We start from the raw sequence: 16,969 nt of genomic DNA on the forward strand, positions 1-16,969 counted from the left end.
CCCCTAATTAATCTTGGTTATTGGGCATGGGAAGATGAGTAGAGAATGGGGCTTTGGTGAAGCATGGGTGGATGAGAGATAGCCAGGAGAAATCATGGTCTAGATTATGCTTGTTCAGTCTTTGTGGGAGAGGACCTTTCACAAGCCAGAGTATAGGCAGCAAGCGTAGAAGCTTTGTAATGACAAGTTTATTGTTTACTCAGAAAATAAGTACTCACAAGGAAGAGGCATTTTCCAAATTACTGAATGGAGGCAACTCTAAAGAAAAGTGTTAATTCTGTGTCATCCTCAGTAGAAATTATTTTGTACTTTCTAAACATTTTTTCTTTCTTTTTCTATGCGTTATTTTCTTCCAGCAGACTTTGGTGCAGTTTATTTTTATCCATATATTTCCAACCCCAAGGTCAGAATCTGGGGATAATTAATTATCATTGAGTGAATTGAATATATTACCTCCCCCTTCAAAGAAATTGTATGTGGAAGGCAAGTGTGAGTTTTAGGCAGTCTTGGATTCCTTTGAGGAAGAGGTTTAGGCAGAAGTGGAAGAACCACCAACCAACTCTCTCCATTCAGCCTTTGTTTCCACATTCCTTCAATGACATAATTAGATATGACCCTGACATTTTCTCTTCTGTTTCCCCAGATTTGCATTTTGATTGAAAGCTTCTCCTAATTCATGTTTGAGTTTTAAGTGGCATTGACTTCATAGGTTGCTTGCTTTTTCTCTTGAATAGAACCAATGACACCAAGGAGTGATGTCTTGACTTGCACATGAATTGAATTGAAGTGAGGCAGAATTTCATAGTCAGCCTCACTTTCTTCCAGTCATCAAAGTCCAGTTGATGTGTATACAAAGGTCCCCTAAGGGTTATCATTAAGGCTTGCTTTTTTAGTACCTTGTGAAGCTCTTCCTGAGTTTAAGGGTTTCCTAAACTCTCTCTCTCTCTCTCTTATCTTGAAATACAATAAAACTTGTCCCTTACTCTGGACCATAAAATTCCTTGTTTTCCCCACCCTGGGTTGTAAAGTTTCCCCTGTCTTCTTTATCTTCTGTCGTCCATCTTCCTTATCCAGTCCCTAAATCTCCAACCCCCATTTGAAACCCTAAAAATTATATCATCATCCTGCATGCTGTGTATATATCTGGTACTTTTTCTATGTCACTGTCTTTGTTTAGCTCTTTGCTAAATTTCCAATCAGTTGCTTTTGTGTCAATAAAGCTCCCAATGATTACTGAGAAGGTCTAAGTGAATTCATTTAAATCTGAATCAGCTCTCCCATCTCTCTCATCAACATTTTGGTGCTGAAACCCTGCTGGTCCAAATATTAATTGGACTTCATGATCTTCTAGCCACTGAGAAAAGAGTTAAGAACCCTTTTCTTGTTCTCTTCCCCAGACCTTTATACTCCCACTGTCTTCCCAGCAGGGAGACCCTTGGAGTGCCCAGACACTGCCAATGAGTCTGAAGCTCCACTGACTTCTGGGTGGTCGGTTGGAATGTGGACCCTCCTATAAGGGGATGCCCTTGTGCTGGGTTGGTCACATTTTTTCTCCCCTCTGTTCTGGGACACTGGGGAAAGTGAGAGGCTGCTAGGAGACAGCTGGGAAGAAACTCAGGGAGGAGATCTTAAGGAAAAATGACTAGTGTTCCATTGTAACACAGCCTGACCTCAATATAATCTAGAAAAGTAATTTGTGAAGGGGATTTCTAAGCAAAACAAGCTTAGTAAGAAATTTGGTCTCCAAAACTTAAAGAAAAGGTATCTTACTCTACTTGAGCAGACTTTTTGCACTTCTGTTTCCCTGCACCTTGGTTTACCATGTACCGTTCCTGCCTCTCCCTCATGGGAAGTTGGGGAAAGTGAGTAGGTGGGCTTCTATGCGTGGTTTTCTTTGGGGGTCCTTGCACCCCACTTTCAGGGACTATGTGTCTTGTGTTGTTCCTCTCCCCTGTGGGATGTGGGGAAGGGTGGATTGGTGGGCCTCTGAGCCTGGAAAACCTACTTAGATGTAAGCCTTCTCTCTCCCCCTATTCTTTTGTTCCCCTTACCTGTGGAATATGCATTTTCTAGTCTTATAAGTTTCAAAGGTAAAAGAGACAAGGAACTACAGCTCCTCTCCAGCCAAGTCTGGAAGTCTCTCAGTCCAACAGTTGGAGGCCATGGATCAAATAAGGCCAAAGCCTAGAGTAAGGCCAATTCTCTCATAGTTATAGAACTGAAAAAACTGTGGGTGCCCCCTTCCCTCTGCACTGCAATACTCCTTGTCCCCACACCCATGCCTGCAGGATCATCCTTCTCTTCTGGCTTACTGGCCACCAGATCTTTGCAACTGGACTCAGCAGGATTTCCCTGAGAGTTGCCCCTAGGTTAGCAAAAAAAAAAATGAATTTATGGATAATAATCTTCTCTTTTTAAGTGCTAAGAGTATCGGGCCTCAGAAATTAAAGTATTACCAGTAGTGATTACGAATCCGGATTTGATTTGCTCATCCAAATAAGTTATAGTCACTTGACTGGTAATTAATTGATTCTGTTTCAAGTTTTACATACATGCTAATTGCTTGTGGTATATTTATATTTCTACATTTTCTCATATTATGTAATTTGGTTAATGATTGTATTACCTATGTTGTTAGAAAGGCAATTTTTCATATAATCTAGATGCCGTTAGATTAAGAACTGTACTATCAGATTGTGAGGTGGTCGACTAAAACAAGAATTTTTGGAACCATCTAGTCATAATTTCTTATCAAACCTGTGTAAAGTCTTCTGTGTAGTAGAATTCTTACTGAGTAAATTTTTAAAGGCCTGGCTGGTAAACTTATCATGATGAGGCTAGGTTGACTGGGTATGTTCTTGCCTTAGGAAAACACTGAACTTCCTCCCCAAGGCAAACACCTTATGGTACTTAGGAATTTGTGATTACTGAAAATTTTGTTTTTATGGCACTTTGGGAATTTGTGATACTTAAGAGACATTTTGCACCAACTTGGTTTCCATAAATCCTGATCTTTAAGGTTTCCAGCTAATTTACTTTATGAAAGTCTAGTCATCTCTTTTACCATGGGAATAAATTGTGAGTTTTTTTTTAAAAAGGAAAATACTTTTTACAAAGAAACCTTTTGCAAAATATTTTTTGTGTGATTCTAAAGGCTTGCTAAATTTCCATTTGCAAGATAATTTGTGGCAATAAGTTGATACTGATAACAATTATATCCAAACATACTCTGAGTTTTCTAAGTTTCACTCATGGGTTTGTTATATCCTTGGATCAGCTTTAAATATGTGCTTTCAGAAAAAGTCATTGGTTCATGCTTCCAGTTTTCTAAGAAAGGGCACTAACCTTGTGAATGTCTGTCTGAAAGGTACAATGCCCCACTCTAAATTTTTAAGTGGTGGACATAGAAGTGAAGAGTTAGAATCTTAGAAGATTCTGGAGGTTTTGTCATTGATCATTAAGGAGATCTGAAATACCTCCTTATAACCCTGGTCACTTCCTTCCCCCACTCCTTTCTCTGAGCCAAGAGGGTATCTCAGCAGACTGCAGATTGCCCTAGAATTTTCTATTAACTTGTCTTATTCCAGATCAGATTAGAGAGTTTCACCCTTTTCCCAAAAACTCGCGAATTCACCTTCCCCCAACTGGACAAAGAAGAGAGGGGGAGGGGCAGCAGCTACAGCCTGGAAGTATCCACAGCCATGGGGAGAGGGTAAAGGGGAATGGGTCAAGATAAAGCAGTCAGCTAGTCACCCTCTGTACTTGGTAAGACAGTCCATCCTTTTATCAATAAGTTTTATCTGGTCTGGAAATGTAAATGATGTGATCTGAAATTTATTGTATGCATTACAGCTAAAACAATTTGGTTATCACTTGTGAAAATTATAAGTTTGCTGGCTATGGCTTTGTTGTGCTCGCCCTTTGTTTTCAAAGAAGACCATGACATCAGAAAAACGATGATGATATGACTTGTACTTGCCTTTGTTTTGAGTGAGGAAGGGCTGCGCAGGTCACCAGCCTCACTTTTTCCTCCAGAGCCATCTGGATCCAGTGACCAGATATTCATCAGGATGACTGGAGAAGGCCCAGGATGTAATGGGAGACCTTGGCCTTTTTCAACTAAGGCCTTTTCAGGTACTCACTTAGAAGGAGGTAATGCTCATGCAGGAAATAGGCCTCTTTTGAGAAGTAGTCAGAGAATGACCCCTTTAATGAGCAAAAGGAAAAATAACTAAATCAAGCTGGAAGGGAAGGGAAACAGTTCCTATTGATAATCAGTCTAAGCCAGGAGTGTCCCGAGAACAGTCATTAAGCGGAGCTTGTAGGGGGAGACCTCTTTGTTGTCCAATCTATGCGCTTCAGAGTGCACTGGGTTTAAGGTTTTGGGAAAGACAAGAAAGAAAGATGAAAGAAAGGAAGAAAGAAAGAGAGAAAATAAAAAAGAAAGAAAGACATCTAGCCAGTAAACACCACAGCTTTCCAAATTTACCTTCTTTTGGAGAGGAGAAGGAAGGAAAGAGGGAGACAGAAGGGAGAAGATGAGCTGAGTTACCCAGCTAGCTGGGTCCCAACTCAGGCAACTCAATCTACTCATAGGTTGTGTTTGTACCTAGTTTTTGAAGAAGGCCATGACATCAGAGAAACGATGACATGATTTGCACTTGACTTTGTTTTGAGTGAGGAAAGGCTGCGCAGGTCACCGGCTTCACTTTTTCCCGGGTTACAGTTTTAATGCCAAAACCTAAAGCTAGTGCACTGTGTGTGTATATGTGTGGAAAGGAGCAGTCCTCAGGGCTAATAAAAAAGTACAACCCTAGCAGCTCTAAGGAGATTGTTTGAGTCATGGAGTTCCTGAAGAAGGAACTTGTTTTGGTGAGAATTTGAAAATATATGGAAATGTTCTTTAGTAACTGGTTTTTTCCCCAGAACAAATTTAAAATTTGATATGTAAGTCCTGGCAAATATTTTATTAGTGAAACTTCTCATATGAGGTAAAAGCTCTTGGGACTGTAATGAACTATGTTTTGAGTTACTTGATGAATCATAAAAAAATTCATCAATAGTTAATAGTTAATATTCCACCATCTGAGAGAAATGTCACAAGGTTCAGAGAAAATTTGACTGTTACAGGTGAAGATCTTCCTTTAGAAAAGCTGAGAGGACAATCCTAGCCTCTGCCTAGGATGGGATCTTCCTGGCTCAGTTTCCCCATTGTGTTCTTTTGAAAGGGAATGTTTCCCACCTGACTATTCCTGAGTCTGGCTATGAGGTAGAATTAATAATACACGTTTGCAAAATTGTGATGTTTTATCCAGTCATGTTCTTGCTTTTCCTTCTTACGGCAAATTTCTCTAATCAAGGCAAGTGGTTAATCTGAATGGCAGTTATTCTATACTCCAGTTGGATAAATTAGTACTCCATAGCCACGTGTAAGATTAAATCCCTGAAACAGGACACTCTTTCTGAATGACATGGAAATAATTAGACAAAGGGAAAAGAAGTTCTGAAACAAAGATACAAACACAATATTGTATCACTATCCAAAAGGCTAAAGCTGGAATAAAGTCTATGTTTAAGATCTGAGCTATTCAGCCTAAGATTATATTCCTTGTTTTTATTTTAAACAGCTCAGTAAATGGGTATTTGGTATAGTTGTTTGCCTGTTACTAGATATATGTCTGTATGGAATAAGGTCTTTAAATATTTTGAAATGATGTTAGAATAACTGAGTATTGGTACAACTGACTGAGGGAACCTAGCTTTCATTCTATTAATTACTGAAACTAGATCAGAAACATCTTCAATTTGAGGAAAAGAATTTTAGTGCAATTTTCTTGTAGGGAGGTAACATATTTTTGTATTAATAGAAAAGTCAACTTCATTCAAAGTTTGTTACTATTGTGGAAACAAATATACTGTTTTATACTGTGTGTTCTGTGGTACAAATATGTTTCGTTATAAACTACTTATTGATATGCACTGTTCTGGAATTAATTATTTATGGATCTTCCCAAGTCTTTTATGATAACGGAAGTAAAAGTCAGTCTCTTACAAGTAAATTCATCTGTATAACTATTGAATATTTACCTGTATAGAGTTGGATCCTCAATAGCATTTGATTCTCCTAAAGGAATTGGAAATCAGAGTGGAAACTTTTGAGAAAATAATAAGATCAGAAAATCTTGTGTCAAAAGTAAATAATAATATCGTGGAGCTCTTGGTTTCTTTCTTTGTTTTTCCTCTCTTCTGACATCACTTTTAATACTCCTTCTATTTGGGGTCTGCATGTGTCTCCTAGAATATGCTATCCACCTAAAGTGGTCATACAACAAGGATACCTGTTCTACACTCTCCTCATCCCCTGGGTGCTGCTTCAGCCTCAATTTACTCTCCTCCCCACCCCCATTCAGGAAGGGACACTCCTTTATCCCTCTCCCAAAAGCATTTGGGTGGATGGTGAGGCAGACAGGAGTGTTGAGGCAGAGGAAGCAAGCAGGAAGAAGGATATGAAATGTGAGATAAGATGCAAGGTGTTACTAGCCAGAAAAGTGATCAACGATTATGCATTGAAGCCCCTCACCATGAGGACTTGCCTGTGTGCTTTCTAGTTAGGCTGTGTTCTGGACCCCATTTTGAACCACTTCTGTTCCTAGCCCACCTATTCCTGATTCCCACCTTGTGCCTAGGGTTGGATCTGCTTCCCTGGGGCTGGGAGTGTAATCCCTTAATTCAAATAGGGAACTCTTCAGGGCAGATCAGAGTATAGGATTGCTGGATGTGTCACCATCATGCCTAGGAAACTAGCTTACTCTCCATACATAACTCTCCCCCATTCTCTGAACGCCTTGAATGGAATTAATCCTTTGAGTACTCAAAGGATATTACAGGCAGCCTCTTGGATGTGAGATATCCACTCTAATCTGATATATCTGATATATCCCCCTACCTCCTCTTGGGGATTGTGGTTCCTCTCCCTCCTTTTTCTTATTCTGACCACATTATTGATCATTATATTCACTCTTATACTTAGTTTGTACTTGTTTAACATCCTGGTTTGCTTTGTGTCTTCTCAGCCACAGCAACTTTTAGGATACCAACCCTTAGCCTTGATGTCCCTGAGTGGCTTGCCTCTCTCCACCCTGGACTCAGAGGGCATTGCATTCAGCACCCCCTCACCCCTGTTCAGTCTATTCTCAGCCCATGAAATGGATTCTTCACCTCTGTTCAGCAGGAAGTAGCTACTGAAGACAGTAACTTTCTCCCCTTTTCTGAAAGATTTCTCCTCTCTAGTTGTTGAGTGGGGAAATGATATGGATACAAAGGTGACCTAAGGGTTAATATTAAGGGTTGCTTTTTCAGTACCTTGTGAGACCCCTCCTGAACTTGGGGGCATCCTAAAGTCTCCCATATCTTGAAATACCACAAAACTTCCCCCTTATCCTGGAACATAAAATTTCTTTTCTCCCCCATCCTGAGTCGTAAAGCTTCCCCTGTCTCCCTTATCTTCTGTTAACCATCTTCTTCATCTTGTCCTTAAATCTCCAACCCCCATTAGAAACCCTAAAAATTGCATCATCACCCTACAGGCTGCGTATAATAAGTCTGGTTCTTTTCCTATATCAGTGCCTTTGTTTAGCAACTTGCTAAATCTCAAACCCTCTACTTTTGTGTCAATAAAGCTTCCAATGGTTACCGAGAAGGTCTAAGTGAATTCGTTTAAATCTGAACCAGCTCTCCCATCTCTCTTCTAAAAGGGGCAAGACAAACATCAGATGATGCAATGGATGATTTTGTCACCTTTGATGTCTGACCAGCCTTTAAACTCTCCACTGCCTTCATGATCATGTCATTTGCCCATTCAGTCAGGGGAAGGCTTCACATGCTTGGGGTAGAGCCCACTCTAACTCACTGTATGATTTGACGGTTCAAATACTTTGGGGAGGAAAGTAAAGTCAATAGGGAGGTAGAGAGAAAAAGGGACTAAGCAAGTTTTGTCATGACCTCGGGCCTCGTTTTCCCCTTCTGTAACATGAAGACTTGGCTAGGTGACCATGGAAACAGGAAAAGCAGTGTAATGAGAATAATGTTGGACTCAAGGTCTTAGGATTTCAGTTAAAAATCTCACCTCAGCAACTTATTATTTGTATGATCTTGAACAAATCATACAATCTCTATGTGTCTTGTCGTCCTCATTCATAGAAGGAGGGAACCTAGCTTAGATGGCTTTTAATGTGCCTTCCTGCTCTGAATCTGATTCTCTGATCCTTTGTAGGTCTGGATCTCAGCTCCTTTGCTGCTATAACCAGATCCTCAGAGTTTTTGTGATTCAGTATTATGAGATTTCACAAGTTTGGGCCTCCAAGGCAAACCCTATGATTCCTCCTAGGCACTGTGTTTCTATGACTCACCAATACCCATACAATGATCTGCCCCACACATGAATCTTAGGATCATGGAATTAGAACAGATTGAATTTCATTAGACACTCTCTCCAAGTGGCCACTAGGTGACAATCTCTTTGGGGTGATGTCCTAGTGGGGGCTGGTGTCCCAGGCAGACATCTACTTGACAGCTTCATTTGGGCACACCCTGCAGAAGGAGGAGAGGGAAATATGAGGTGATGTAATACTGTAATCAGGGTGAGACCCTGAGATGGGGCATTGAACTAGATGAGCAGGAACTACTGTTTTTTCACTGGCTGTGGGATGGGCTGGAGAATGAATCAACCTGGAGTTCCTGGAGGGCAAGCAGGTCTATGGAGGTACGTGACGTTTTGTAAACTTTTATCCCTAATAGAGAACTTAGAACATTTTAAGGGAAAAAAAAGAGCTGTCACTTGAAAGCCTGTCAGGGAAAGACTGGAGAAGAAAGCACCTCTTGGTTCCACTATTCCATGGAGAAGTGAAAAGAGCAGTCATGGGGAATCATAGGACTATAGAATTAGAGCTGGAAGGGGCCTTAGAGTCATCTGGTCCACCATCCCACTCCCATTTTACTGATGAAGAAACTGAGGCCTAGAAAGCTAAGTGACTTGCTTAAGATTTCCCAAGTAGTAAGCATCAGAGGTGGGCATTTTACCTGGGCCTTCTGACTGCGGGGGCTGTGCTCTCTCTGCTCCCCTAAATCATCTTGGTCATTGGGCATGGGAAGATGGGTAGGAAGCGGGGTTTTGGTGAAGCTGTGGCAGATGCCAGATTGCCAGCAGAGGTCATGGTCTGGATTATGCTTGCTCAATCTTTGTGGGAGAGGGCCTCTCACAAGAAAGAGCATAGGCAAGAAGGTTAGAAGCCTTATAATGACAAGTTTATTGTTTGTTCGAAATGTAAATACTCACAAGGAAAGGATATTTTCCAAATTACTGAATGGAAGCAAGTCTAAGGAAATGTGTTAATTCTACATCATCCTTGGTAGAAATTATTTTGTATTTTCTAAATATTTTTTCTTTATTTTTATATGAGTTGTTTTCTTCTAGAAGACTTTGGTACTGTTTATTTTTTTCCATGTATTCCCAGCCCCACGCTTAATATCGGGACTTAAATTATTGTTGAGTGGATTGAATACGTTACCTTCCTCTTCAAACAATTGCATGTGGAAAGCAAGTGTGAGTTTTAGGCCAAGTCCTGGAATCCTTTGAGGGAGAGGTTTAGGCAGAAGAGAAGGACTACCAACCAACTCTTCTCCATTGAGCCTTTGGCTCCACATTCCTTAAATGACATAACTAGATGTGACCCTGAAATGGGCTTTTCTTTTTGCACTGATTTGCAATTTGGTTGCAGTTTTGTCCTAATTTATATCTGAAAAAGATATTTTTCTGGTAGTTTTCTCACCAACCTGACTACCCTCATTCATACCCTCTACTTTATGTCTATTTCCATACTATCAGTGCCAGTATGTGCAGGCCTACTGTGAGATGTGTCCGAGGTGAGATTTGAACTCAAATCTTTATGATTCCAGGGCAAACTCTCTGAGGAAAGGTGCCTATAAAAGAAGGCACTGAGAAGGATACACAGCCTGAAATGGTTCACAGGTTCACAAGGAGTCAGGTATGACTAGGCCCAACATATAACATACACACAAAGGAAATACAAAAGAAATTTGGATGCAGGGACACACCTCTTTCTGTGTTGTGTCCTCCACTAGAGCATGAGCTTCTTCAGGACAACAACTGTTCCTGGTTTTCTCTCTGTGTCTTTAGCACTTAGGACACTGCTTTGTATGCAATAAGCACTTAATAAATGATTCATTCATTCATTTAGTCATTCACTCCAGTTTCAGTGACAGATGCTGGATTTTCTCTCTGGTGTTCCCATCTTTTCCTCTTCTGCCCTTTGGGATGCCAAGGCTGTCCCTCCTTGCACACATCACCCTTCTCTGCCATTTTTCCTTTTCAAACCCCTTTTAGGCCATTTCGTTTTAGATCAAACCTTCTGACACCATGGGGACATGGCAGGGTCAGCAGCAGCATCTCTGGTAGTTTGCTGAATATGGGACACAGGAAATCAATCGGTATACACTGGATCCACCCAGAGTTCAGTGCAGAAGGGAGATGAAATGGGTTTGTAAGAAGTCAAGTGTATCCTCTGAGAGATGACCCGAAAAGATGCTCTACATTCCTCATATAGGGCATGCCTGCATTGTTATCTCCATTTAACAGATGAGAACAATGAAGTTCACGGATATGAAGTGACTTCCTCAGCATCACTGAGCTACTCAGTCTCACTTGTGGGATTTGTACTGCAGTTTTCCTGACTCCCATGTTCAATTCTCTATCTGCCATCCCCCGTTGCCTACCCTGTGAGAGCGATTGGGCAGCTATCCATTCAAATTTGTTCAAATATAGTTCAAATTTTCCTCAGACGCTGACTATCTGTGTCATCCAGGGCAAGTCACTTAACATCAATACATCAATTTCATCAAAAGGGAGAGAGTGACAGTGAGAGTGAGAGAGAGATTAAGTGTGTATGTGTGTGTGTGTGTGTGTGTGTGTGTGTGAGAGAGAGAGAGAGAGAGAGAGAGAGAGAGAGAGAGAGAGAGAGAGAAAGATTGAAAGTGTCTGTGTGTGTGTGTGTGTGTGTGTGTGTGTGTGTGTGTCTGATTGAGACTAAAGGACAGAGGAAATGCTCCTCTTTAAGGGAATTCAGGGAATTAGTTTGGGGAACCACAGCTTATGTAGTTACATAGGTAGAGGGATAAAAGCAAGCTCTTTCTAACCTTACTGCCCCACTCCCCCCTGCCCACAGTGGAAGGGAGGAAGCATCTATTTAATTAGAAACTTTAATTTATTTAATTATTTTTGGTTTTCAACATTCATTTCCACAAGATTTTGAGTTCCAAATTTTCTCGCCATCTCTCCTCTCTGCCTACCCCAAGACACCATGCACAACTCACCCTGTGCCCTCTGGTTATTTCTGTATATACACACACATGCACACACACACATATACACACATACACCCATCTACATATCCATACCTATACATATATAATACACACATACATACATACCTATACACACCTGAATCTATCTATCTATCTATCTATCTATCTATCTATCTATCTATCTATCTATCTATCTATTTATCTATCTGTCTATTCCCTCTAACTACCCTAATACTGAAAAAGGTCTCACGATTTACAAATAACATCTTTCCATGTAGGAATGTAAAGTTCAACTTTAATGAGTTCCTTAAGGTTTCCCTTTCCTGTTTACCTTTTCATGTTTCTCTTGATTCTTGTATTTGAAAGTCAAATTTTCTATTCAGATCTGATCTTTTCAACAACAATACTTGGAAGTCCTCTATTTCGTGGAAATTCCATTTCCCCCCCCTGAAGTATGATAGTCAGTTTTGCTGGGTAGGTGATTCTTGGTTTCAATCCTAGTTCCTTTGATTTCTGGAATATCATATTCCAAGTCCTTTGATCCCTTAAGTTCATCCAATAAGAAGAAACTGGAGACTTGTCCTAAACCAGCTTACTCCCACCTGAATTATCCCCCTTCTTGGGAAAAGAGGAGAGATAGAACCTACATGAATTTCTTTTTCCTGGGTTGGAGGTAGGGATGACCTCATGTAGAGTTTGGTGTCATCCCCCATCCCTCCCAGATCTCAATAGTATCTCTGGTACCTTGAAGCTCTGATCACTCCATCTGTACCTCACTAAAGTCTTAGGAGGTGGGCAAAGGCATCCACAGATTAGAAGTACCTATCAGCTCTGCCCACCCACAAGATACCTTTGATCTTGAGTTCCTGCAGAACAAAGGCTATTTTTGCCTTTCCCTGTATCCCCAGAGTTAGCCACAGCACCTGGCACAGAGTAGGCATGTAATCAGCCATCACTGATGATAAGACGGAGAATGAACTTTCCTGGCTCCTTTCTTTTGAGATGCTCTAAAAATGTCAGTTCTATAAAGACAAATTCAAAACATGTTGTTATCAGATGAACCCTAGAATGACTGGCAGCTGCTTGAATTTCTTGTTTCTAGATCAGTACCTGGCTGGACTGGGAGCCCAGGAATTCAGAATCACAGAGTAGATGGGAGAGAGGATGGCATGGACAAAACTATGAGATGGGAAAGCATAGGATTTGTTCAGGAGACAGTGTATGTATATATTCTGTATCTCCTATACAGACAGTTCTTCCTTTATATAAATATACTCAAAATTGACTTTTCTTAAAGAATTCTAAAAGAAATCCACATTCCAAAGAAAAGATCCCATGTTAATTTTACTGTACAGTACTCTGCTGTCTTTCTCCCCCTCCTGCCTGTCGTTGTGAGTACTGTGCAACTTCTCAATATCCTTCTCCTACCAAAAACAAACAACTTCTTCCAAATGAAACCCTCCAAGACAAAGCAGAACAGAGGTAGGAGAGTCCCCCCATTGCTATAGTGGGATGGCAGACTTAGCTTGAGGCCTCCTGCATTGAGAAAGAAGACTTTTGCCCACTATGCATGCCCACCTTACTGTCTGTCTTCCTTGCAGTACAGCTTGTCTGTCCTCCCCTGTCTGTTTCTGTCTGGACCCTACATGTCCCTTCAGGGCCTCCCTGTTTTTTCTTCAGGTTCTGGCTCCAGTCCCTGCATGCTCCTCCTCCTGTTCTTTCTTCTCTGTCCCTGTCCTTGAACTATGTGTTGTCCTCTTCCTTCCATTGGTGGCAGCCCCCTTATTAGCCCCCTTTCTGTCTCATCCCTCTCTTTCCCAAGTCTGAGGTAAATTCACATTGCTGCCAAAAAAATCCACTGACATAAAGAGAACTGTCTGTATGTGTCCATGTTATCTCATCTATTAGAATTTAAGCTTTTTGAGGGCAAGCATAGGGCCTAGAATATGGTAGAATTGCTTGTTTATTGTTGAAGGACATCATGCCCCCTTTAATCTGGAAATAACTCAGTAGACAGATTTTTATGTTTCTGTTTTCAATATTTTTCAGATTTAACAAAACAATCACAAAAGAAAGGTGAGACATACCTGTCCCTCTCAGCCTCCCCCATGCAAGCTTGTCTGCATTCCTTGGGTGGGACAAGGTGAAGCCTGTCCTAGACTCATACAGTTCCATGCTGACACCAAGCCCTCCATGAATGGAGACAGGATAGGTCCAATTGTCTGTTGCTATGGTAAAGGTAATTAGGAGTGGAGACCCCAGATAAGCAAAGAGAGATTAAGGGGTTACTCGTGAATTTAAGTTTCCTTGTCCAAGTAAGCTATTTCTTGTCAGATGTAGGGAAGGCACTGTCAGTGACATCAGAAAGATCCTGGGGAATGACTACAGTGCTGTGGGCTTGGAGAAAGGCAAGCCTAATTTTTCTCAACAGGAAAAGAATAGGATCTGCTCTGTCAGCTATAGGCTAGTGAACTTGTCTTTGATTTCTACAAAATTGTAGAAAGAACAATTCAAGCGATGCTTGAGGAACAACTAGAGAAGAAGGCACTGATCACAGATTGTTAGCATGGTTATAAGAAAAATAAGTCATGTGATGCTAAATTTATTTCCTTGTCTGATGGATTAACTGGAGGGAATATCAGGGAGATTCCATAGATAAAACTCAATAGCATTTGGCAAAGCAATAAAGGATCTCATGCTCATCTTGTGGGAAAATATGGAGAGGTGCTGCCTTTAATATAGGACAATTAGAATTCAGATGGATTTGTGATTGGTTGGGTGGCTGGACTCAAAAGAGGATTCATTAACAGATAGCTGGAAAAAGGCTCAGCCTGGGAGTCAGGAAGACTTGAGTTGAAATCCAGCCTCAGATATTGACTAGATGTGTGACCCTGAGCAAGTCACTTAACTCCATTTACCTCCATTTCTCTTCTGTAAAATGAGATAGAGAAGGAAATGGCAAACCACTCCAGTATCTTTGCCAAAAGAACATCAAATGAATTCTTGAAGAACTGATATTACTTGGGTAACAACAAATTCAAAAATAAGAAAAAGTCGATTTGGAAAGAACTCTCTAGTGGAGTGCCCCAGGGATCTTTATGTGGACCCTGGACTGTTTAATATGTGTATCAATGACAGTTGGGATGCTTCTTAAGCTTGCACATAGTAACAGAGCTGGGGCAGGGTTAGTCAATATGCAGAAGTATAAAATTAGGTTTCAAATAGATCCTGGTAGGCTAGAAGACCACTCTCATACTAATATAATATGAATAAGTGCAAAGTCCTACATTTCAGTTTAAAGAATTGACTTAAAAAGTACTATGTTGTGTTGTTAGGTAGCAGTTTCTCTGAAAAAGACCTGAAACTTTTATTCAGTAAGGACTTATCTGGAGAGTACTCAGAGAAGGGAGGCACACTTCAGTGTCTTGATATTGACAACAGTGAGATAATGACAGGCAATCACACCCACACAGACACACACATACATGTTCCTGATGCGGTATGGGGATGCTTAAGAGAATCAATCACAGCTTCCAGCAAGAAGGTGATTATGACTGTCCTCATACCTTGAAGGTTGCGTTCCTTTTGAGGCATAAGGGAGGATGTTGAGAAGCTGGAGTTAGGGAGATGAAGGCAGCTGGATGAGGGACCCACCTTAATCCATCTCACATGAGGATGACTTGCTGATATTGGAAAGGTTTATGCTTAGTGAAAAGATGACTTAGTGGGGAAATTATCCCTGTCTTTAAGTATTTAAAGGCCAACCAGGGGAAGAGAGATTAGACCCATCTTGTTTGCCCCTGAAGATAAAAAGAAAAGTAAAGGGTACAGTTTACAAAGAGGTAAATTCAGCCTCATTGTCAGGAAAATCCTTCCAACAATTAGAGCTATCCCAAAGTGGAACTGGGTTGTCTCCTGTTGTGCTGGGTCCCTTCTCATTAAAGGTTTTCTTTTTAAAAATGGCTATTTGCTAGATGTACTCAGTATTTGTGAGTAGGTTGGATCAGGACAGACTCTAAATTCCCTTCCATTTCTGAAATTCTGCAGTTCCCTCCTTCACAGTCCCAGCTCCTTGGTCATCACTGTAGGGGTTTATATATTGAGAGAAGTGGGCATGTGTAACTCTGTTGGGGCTGTATTCCATCAACATCGATCCATACTTCTCTAAGTGCTGACAGAGAATTGGCAATTTTCTTTCTCTCTCTTTCATTCATTCTTTGTTTCTCCTCTCTCTCTTTTCTTTGTTACTGCCCTTTCCCCTGCCATTGCCTTTCAAAGCAGCCGATTCCTTTTTAATTTTTAATCATTTTTTAATTTTAATTTTTAAAAATTGATTTGTTTCCAGTTTTCAACAATCACTTCCATAAGTCCTCCTTCCTCCCTCTTCCCTCCCCAAGATGGCATGCAATCTTATATGGGTTCTACACATACATTCTTATTAAAAACATTTTCATACTAGTCATGATGTATAGAAGAATTAAAATGAATGGGAAAACCCATGAGAAAACCAAAATAAAACAAAACATAACACAAGAGAAAATAGTCTGCTTCATTCTGTGTTCCAATTCCATAGTTATTTCTCTGAATGTGGTGGCATTTTGCCTCAAGAGTCCTTTGGCAATGTTTTAGGTCCTTGCATTACTGTGAATGGCTAAGTCTATAAGAAACAGTCCTCATGCACTGTGGCTGTTACTGTGTATGATGTCCTCCTGTTTCTGATCATTTCACTTGGTATCAGTTCATATAAGTCTTTCTAGGACTCTGCGAAGTCCTCTTGTTCATCATTTCTTATAGCACAAGAGTATTCCATTACATTGATATACCACAACTTGTTCAGTCATTCCCCAATTGATGGGCATCCCCCTTGATTTCCAGTTCTAAGCCACCACAAAGAGAACTGTTATGAATAGTTTTGTACATGTGGGACCTTTTCCCATATTTATGATCTCCTTGCAATACAGCCCTAGAAGTGACTTTACTGGGTGAAAGGGTATGCACATTTTTGTAGCCCTTTGAGTATAGTTCCAAATTGCTCTCTAGAATAGTTGGATCAGCTCACAGATCCACCAACATTGGATTAGCGTTCCAGCTCTTCCAAATCTTCTCTAGAAGTTATCATCTGCTTGTTTTGTCATGTTAGCCAATCTGATAGGTGTGATGGGGTACCTCAGAGCTGTTTTGATTTGCATCTCTCTAATCTACAGATTATTAGGTATTAGCAAAAAAATACAGCAACTTATGAGAATAATGCATTATGATCAGGTAGCATTTACACTAGTAATGCAGGACTGGTTCAATATTAGGAAAATTATCAGCGTTATTGATCATGTCAAAAACAAAACTAATAGAAACCATATGATTATCTTTTTTTAAAGTTTGTTTATTTTTAATTTTTATTTGTTTATTTTTAGATTATGACATTCATTTCCACAAAATTTTGAGTTCCAATTTTTCTCCCCATCTCTCCCCTCCCCCCACCCCATAGCATCTTGCATTCTGATTACCCCTTCACTCAATGTGCCCTCCCTTCTGTCACAGCCCACCCTTCCCTTATTCTCATCTTCTCTCTTTTCTTGTAGGACAAGATAGA

Source organism: Notamacropus eugenii, chromosome 1 (genome assembly GCF_028372415.1).
Source record: "Notamacropus eugenii isolate mMacEug1 chromosome 1, mMacEug1.pri_v2, whole genome shotgun sequence".
In the NCBI taxonomy this organism is placed as follows: Eukaryota; Metazoa; Chordata; class Mammalia; order Diprotodontia; family Macropodidae; genus Notamacropus; species Notamacropus eugenii.